The following is a 7,705-nucleotide window of genomic DNA, read 5'->3' as shown; positions in this document are numbered from 1 at the left end:
CAAAAAGAATTGATCCATCGGACAGCTTGGTTTAGAAGATCATTGTGTTCGATGCTGATACCTCTAATACTGCAGGTATAGCCCAGGAAGAGGAACCGTCTAGCATCCTTTTAGAGGTATAATTATCTTTTTCTGCTAAAGAAGCCTCGAATTTGTTGCTTTAAGATATTGTGAAAAGGTTCTCTCATATTTTGAAGTTTTGGTGCATAAATATGTGCAATTTCCCAAAAGTGAAAGCAATTGAATACTTCGGATATTCTGTTTTCTAGGTATTCTAAACAAGCTTGCTTGTCACTGAAAATTGCCTTATTCAATTTAGCTACTCTGCAGTTTTACTGAGGCACAGTAGCACTTGCAACAACTTCATTGAGTAGGGTTGAAAGTCGAAAACATAGAACTGTTTCCTTATTAATATCCAATATTTTCAACTTGGAAGACGAGGAGTATAAAGAGCAAGTTCGAAGAATAGAGAGAGATCAAGAGTTCATTATTCTTATTTAAGAAAGCTTTATTTGTTCAAATTGTCTATTTGAGCGTTTACCTGAAATCTTGTAAGAAGTGTATACAGTAGCACTTGCAACAACTTTAGTCATTAAATAGGGTTGAAAGTCGAAAACATAGAGCTGTTTCATTATTAATATCCAATATTTTCAACTTGGAAGACGAGGAGGAGTATAAAGAGCAAGTTCGAAGAATAGAGAGAGATCAAGAGTTCATTATCCTTATTTAAGAGAGCTTTATTTGTTCAAATTGTCTACTTGAGCGTTTACCCGAAATCTTGTAAGAAGTGTACACAGAGACAAGTGTGTAGAGTGAGGCGATCTTAGTAAAGGCAGCACTCGCTTTTGCGGAAGTGCTTGTAATGATGATATCTTTCCGTAATCTTTTACTTGATTACTTAGTAAAATCCAGTCAATATGTTGTTAATGTGGGAGAGTGGACGTAGGCTTGTCACTATAATCTCTTGTATGGTCTTCTAATCTCTACTAGCTTATATTCATTATTTTAGTAGATGCACCGCACGGTTACGTTAACTGCCTCTGCCCCTATTAAACTTCGTTATCTTATTTCCGTATTAATCTTTAAAGTTTAATTTCAAACACCTATTCACCTCCTCTAGGTGTTAGGTCTAGCCAAAATAACACTTTCTTTTGGTTTTCGTGTTCCATATATGTTCTATCTAAAACCCGAAACCCGCCCATCGAAACAAGTTTCTCATTTTTTGGAACCTAGAACCCACCATGCATACCCTGGACATGAAACCTATCCTATCACAAGTTCCAAGATTGGTTTTAGGGTCTACCCGGGTTTTACCTGTATTTTTAATTAGACGACTATACTTTTAATAACCACAACTCATATGTAAACACACAAATAAATATGAAACATTAGTAAAGTAAAAGTATCGGTCATAAATATCGCCGGAAATGAAAGCTCGGAATGGTTGTTTCAAATTACACACTCATCATCGGATCTCATAGAATATCGCAAAATCGTGTGAAGACATTTACTAAAAAATATATAAAAACTTGTTCGAGATCTCAGGTTTCAGGAACCTACCTGTAGGAATGGATCTATTCCCCCACCAATTTGTTTCAGATTTCAAATCTTCAAATCATGCTTACCCTTATTTTGGACTCATTCCCATCGCACCACACGTAACCCCGATTCTCACGATGGCGCCGTCATTGTCCAACCACAAGCAAAGGCTTTCCGACTCTCTTCGGCCACGGCGAAGAATTTTCTGAGGTGTTGAACAGCGAAAACCAAGAGCAAGTCCAGTCAAGAACGGAGGGCCTTATCCACGACCAGAACTGAATTCCATCTTGCGCTATCTTTTAGTCGTGATTTGACTTCTTCCTCATCCTTCTAGCTCCATGCTTATGCACCGTACGATCGAGCCAAACTACCCGCGTGACTTTACTTGACGACTACCAAGTACTAAACCATCATTGTCTTTGTCTTCCCCCTCGGGACACCCACGTTACACATCTTCAAAGACTTGGTGAGGCATGCTTGTTTTGATTTCTCCCAAGTATTGACCAACTTTTGGTCTGATCAATACAGAATTACTTTAGAGTTCAAGAAATATACCAGAAGAGTTTTACATGACTAAAAATTTCAATGTCTACATAATTTGAAGTGTTCAATATTAAAAGTCGAGCCTTGATTTCCAACATTAAACGAGCAAGACAAGGTTTTTGAAAGTTCAAATCTGTGAGAGGAGCATTAGGGAAGCAATATGTTTGCAGCATGTGCGTTACGAAACAGAAGTCGCCGGGGGGCTACGACGATTTCGTGTGCCCAACACCAACCACCAATAATTGGGTTTGGGTCGGATGCCCACAGCACTAAAGATAGGATCCTCGACATCAACGTGTCAAGAAAAGAGTACAAATCATTCACGAGCACGAAAAACGATTGTTGAAAAACGATGGCCATCAAAAAGACAAAATCTAAGACGATTGAGGCCAATAGACGAGAATTACACATGCAATGTGGAGACTCAAAATCCTCGTATTTAAAGTCCAAAGTAATGTCATCACTGGTTTGAGCCATTACCCTTATCGACATCATATTTATAGACCTACAACTTGCATTTCTAGACAAAATCCGCAAGTTGAAAAAGGTTTTAACTACCAATCTACCTATCAAATACCAGACAAATTACAAAAAAATAAAGAAGTTATAATCTTATTGAGATTGTGTCAATTCAATCATAAACTTTTTTTTTTTGGCCAATTCAACCTTAAACATTTTGTATTTGTGTCAATTCAGTCTATCTAACCAATTTTGGCCCAAAATTGTTGACGTGGCATGGCCGGCGCTAATATAAATAATGATTAATAATATTTTAATATTTTTTGAATTTTTTCATCTATTTTTTTTTAAATAATATATTGACCTATGTCAATGAAGAATTAATGTGTTCGGACATACATATTTCTCTGTTTGTTGCGTGAAAAGTGAATGATTTGAAAAATAGTTTCCTAAAAATGATATAGTTCATGTCGCTTGAAATAATTAACCAATGCAAAAAATTTGTTGTCTACAACAATCTATGTTAAAAAATTTTCATTCATTCATTTTTCTAAGCTATATAAGAGAGAGAGATTTGGGCACGCATGGAAATACTTTTACTCTATAAATCAACTTCTACTCGGAGAGCAGAAGTTGATTTCTCTGTTTCTGGAAAGAAGTAATTTTTTTTTACCTTTTGAAGTGACACTAACACTATTTCTAGAGCAAAAAAAAAAATACTTTAGAAGTAGAAAAATAAAATAGTATAACCAAACGGATTCTACTCCGTAAGTACTTTCGGGCCAAAAATTCTATTTCAGAAGTGTTGTCATGGCAATCATTTTTTGAAATTTTTTTGTTAAATTATTGATTTTCGCGAAACAAACGAAGCCTTAGTGTGGTTATAATCTAATTGCTGGGGTATGCATCAAAAGAACCCCTAAAAGAGTTGCATAGAGAGGTGTCAGTAAGGGTTTGTGACTCACTGGATCTCTTTGATTAATATCTGCGAGCATTATTACATGTAATTGCGTTTTGAAAACCCTCGGAGGGATTAGTGCTTCCGGCGTGCTCTCACTATGTTATGTTTATAGGGGAGCATGTCATCATCAATCTACGATCTTTTTTCTAGGAATAACCATTCGAACCACACGCAAATCTCATCAGTGTACATCTAGTTCCAGCTACTAATGATCTTTTTGTTCTACGCTTTAACTACGACAATGTCTTTTATGCTTATTTGATAACTAAAAGTGACGAAGAAACGCGCTAAAACTTTTCCTGGCTGCATTTCTTTTGTGCATAAATCTCTCCATTCACATTATTGAGATGGAAAACTATTTTGCTCCATTCCTAGTTACAGGAAATTTCCTCCGATCATATGCCCGGTTGGTGAGCGACAAGTCATACATACATCGTTCACATGCAAACTTAAGTATAAAGTCCTACCCCTCCCACTTGTGGTAGTAGGCCCACCGTTGGTAGGGGTCGGCGACCCCGCCGACCAAAGGCGATGGCCTTTGGCCCTCGCCAAAATGGGAAGAGGGTCGGGCCCTCTCCTTGATATGGGTGAGGGCCGGCGACCCCCGCCCGGGTTTGGGCAGGGATTGACGGCCCTCACCTTGACTAGGGCAAGGGTTGCCGGCCACCTTGCCCTCGCCCCGCTTCCGCCCAGATTCGGGAGAGAGCCCGATATTGACACTTAAATTTTGATTTTTCTTTATTTTGCATAAAAATTAGGGACTACCTTTAGTCCCTATAAAAAAAATATAAAAATAATAATAATTAAGTCATTTTTAGCTTCGTATGAAATATTCACATTGCACTTGCATTTAAATTGGACGGATGGTAGGCGAACTTAGGCAACGTGGTTTCTCAGCCTCACAAATTGAAAATACGGCAAGGTTCTTTAATCATTCAACATGGTCAAAACTTTTCCACGTGGGGTGTCGAACTTGGACGGATTATGAGGAGCAATTTGATATAATCACGAGGAATGTGGAGGGGCAGTTTTCACACGTTCAAAATCCCAACAAAAAGAATAACAACTTGGCCAAATCATGGGGTTAAGGATTGTTAGGCGTGATATTCTGCAGGGATTCTTGGGCTGAAACAACTCAGCTCAAGCCTATAAGAAGACCCTTCAAGGGTCTAACACAGGGTGGGAGCTTCGTTCAGTAAAGGTCAAAAAAAAGTGAGGAGCTTTGTCCATTGAAGTGGAGAGAGGGGAGGATGGTGCAGAAAAGTCAGAAGGGGGGGCTTCGTAAAAAAAAAAAGCTGAGCAGAGAGAGAGAGAGAGAGAGAGGGAGGCTGCCATTCTTTTGAGAGAAAAGTGAGCATTATGATAGTGCAGAAAAGTCAGGGGAGGCTTCGTTGAAAAAGAAAGAGAGCGCTTCGTCCAGTGAGGTCTAGAAGTGAGAAGCTACGTCCACAGAAGAGTAAAAAAAATTTCGAGGGGGAGTTGACGATTTTCTATTTTAAAAAAGTTGATGTGATACAAGAGAGAGAGAGAGAGAGAGTGAGAGTTCTGAGCTTCGTCCAGTTGAGGTCCAGTGAGGCGGAAAAGAAGAAGTGAAGAGTCTGAGCTTGGTTAAAAAAAAAAAGAAAAAAAGAAAGAAAGAGCAGAGAAGGGTGAAAAGTAAAAGACAAAAGTGAGGTCTTTTTCCAAGATCTACTTTTTCTGGTTAAGCACCTCTTAACTTTGACCGCGTTGCTCCTGTGACAAACATTTCTCTCTTCTGTCCCGGGCTTGCGACGGATTCCAATTCCACGAGAGTCACCCTCGCGAATCGAAGCAGGTTTCAGTCGAGGAGTCCACTTGTCGTGCGCAAGAAAGTCCTAAGGAGTCCCAACCCGAGCTCGTGCGGTCCCGATTCCGTCGTCGTTGCCTTGCCTAAAGGAGTCCCTTATTCAAGCCGAGTTCAGCCGTACGAGAATCGTTCCCCAAGCCAGCGGCAAATTCGAAGTGTCATCTGCGAATCGGGTGCAAAAATCAAACTTGAAAAGTGAATTTTTGAGTTTAGGTACATTTCTCAATTTGATATTCCGAATATTTCGATGCTCATTTCATTTGCTTGCTTTTGTGCTTCGATTGCATATTCCGAGTGATTGTTTCAAAAAATTGCATGTCAACTTTGAAAATAACTGTGCAATATGTTTCGTGCTCAAATTGGAAAAATTTGTAACATTTGACTACTTGATCCGAAATATTTTGCATATCTTTGCATATATTGTATATTGAGCATATTGCATAAAAGTGGATATCCCTTTTCTTAAAAACACAGGTCAATTAGAAAAATTTTATTTTCCTAATCCGCAACTTGCCACACGAGCAAGGATTTGAGTTCAATCGTTAACCGTAAGATTACGGATTAAAGATTGGGTTCAAATATTCGCGAAATATTTTCAAAAATCGATTGAGATATCCACTTAATTTGATTGGCATAATATCTTTAGAATGAATATTCTCTTGCATGATATTTAAAATTCTAAAAGATATTGCATTGCATTTTAGATAAAAATTGCATTAAAATCATGTAGATATTCTCTCGTTTTATTAATTTTAGAATGAGTGAATTTTGATCCGCATTCTAAGATAGAATTAGCATATTTGAGTAGATTTTCATGTCTAAAATAATTTATCTTTAATATGTTGGGGATTGGGCAAACTTGAACCCTAAAATATGTAAGATAATTATCTTTAGGCATATTTTATTTAGGGTCATTCATTAATCCGAAAATACAAAATTAAAACAAACTTGCTATGTCATTTGCATGCTAGGTTTAGATCATACAGAATTTGCATGTCTAGGTCTTCAATTAATTCGTAAGTCATATAGTCAATTTAATTAGACCGTAACATCATTTGTACATTAGTTTCATTTAATTGCATGTCATCTAGGTTAGTCATGTAGTTAAATTAATTTCATATGCATGCTTAGGATTTCCTTGCATTTAATTTAATTCATTTGCATCTTAGATTAAATTCACGCATTGCATATTTGTTAGTCTTTATCCCATTAAAAAGCAAAAATTCAAAAGTGAGAACAATTTGTCTTGGCGTATGCTTCCCGCAATTACCTTGATTTCCGGATGTTCAATTAATTGATTGTGCAATCGCATGATAACCTTTGTTAGTGACTTAGGTTAAAATCAATTAATGTTGCCCGACAAAAAAAATTTCATGAAATAAAATGGTACCGAAATGGCGTTAGAATAATCTAGCGTAATCAATCCCTGGACTTAGAATCTCCGGTTCGTAGAAGTAATTTAGTTATCCAGTTAATTTACTTAGGTTTCTAATCAACCTACCAAAAATGATTAGTGGCGACTCCAATTCAAATATCTTGGCATGTTAAGTTGCGATTTGGTATGGACTTGGGAGAGTCCGAGTTAGGTTAGCTGAATAATTGACATGATAATCCATTAGCCTAGAAACCTGATTTTCGTGTCGCGACACCCGACCCTTTCCCTATTTTGGAGAGGGTCCATCGGCCTTCGCGCCACCCTCGCGCACGCATGCCCGCCGAACGATGGAAATGCCCTTGAAATCAAACTCTTTTTTGAAATTTCACGACTATTTCAGGCTTTTATTTGAAACAACGTTCACTTCGGATCTTTGTTTAAAAAAATAAGGGCACTTCAGATTCTTATTTGAAATAATATTTACTTTGAGCCCTTATTTGATAAAATGATAGGATTTCGGACTATTTTTTGGAATTTTTCCAATTCTTTTCATGTCATTGTCATTTATCCGGTAAAATTAGTATAAAACCTACCCCGGCTCTGGTTTTTTTTTTTTTTTTTGACAAATATGTCTGACCACTCTCTCTCGGGGTTAGCTAGCACGTGAGTGCACCTAAGAGTCTAAAGACCTACTCCCACTTTTTTTGATACGTGTGCCTTTAGGCAAAGACCAAAAAAAAAAAAAAAACCAAAAATAGTCATAGTTGTCGGCAAACTCCCCAATTAATTAAAGGATCGTGCTCTCGGTCCGGAGACATTTTTTTTTTTTTCTCCATTTATTTTTACAAGTAGAAAAATATTAATTTATATTCTAAAAAGAAAAGAAATTACATACATAACTTGGTCGTTGGACCTTAACTGGCCGCAAAAAAATACAAATAACACAGAAAAATAAAAATAAAAAAGGGTACTCTTTCTCTCTCTGGCTCCTCAAGTGTCA

This window comes from Rhodamnia argentea, chromosome 3 (genome assembly GCF_020921035.1).
Source record: "Rhodamnia argentea isolate NSW1041297 chromosome 3, ASM2092103v1, whole genome shotgun sequence".
In the NCBI taxonomy this organism is placed as follows: Eukaryota; Viridiplantae; Streptophyta; class Magnoliopsida; order Myrtales; family Myrtaceae; genus Rhodamnia; species Rhodamnia argentea.
Note: the sequence above shows the minus strand (reverse complement) of the source record.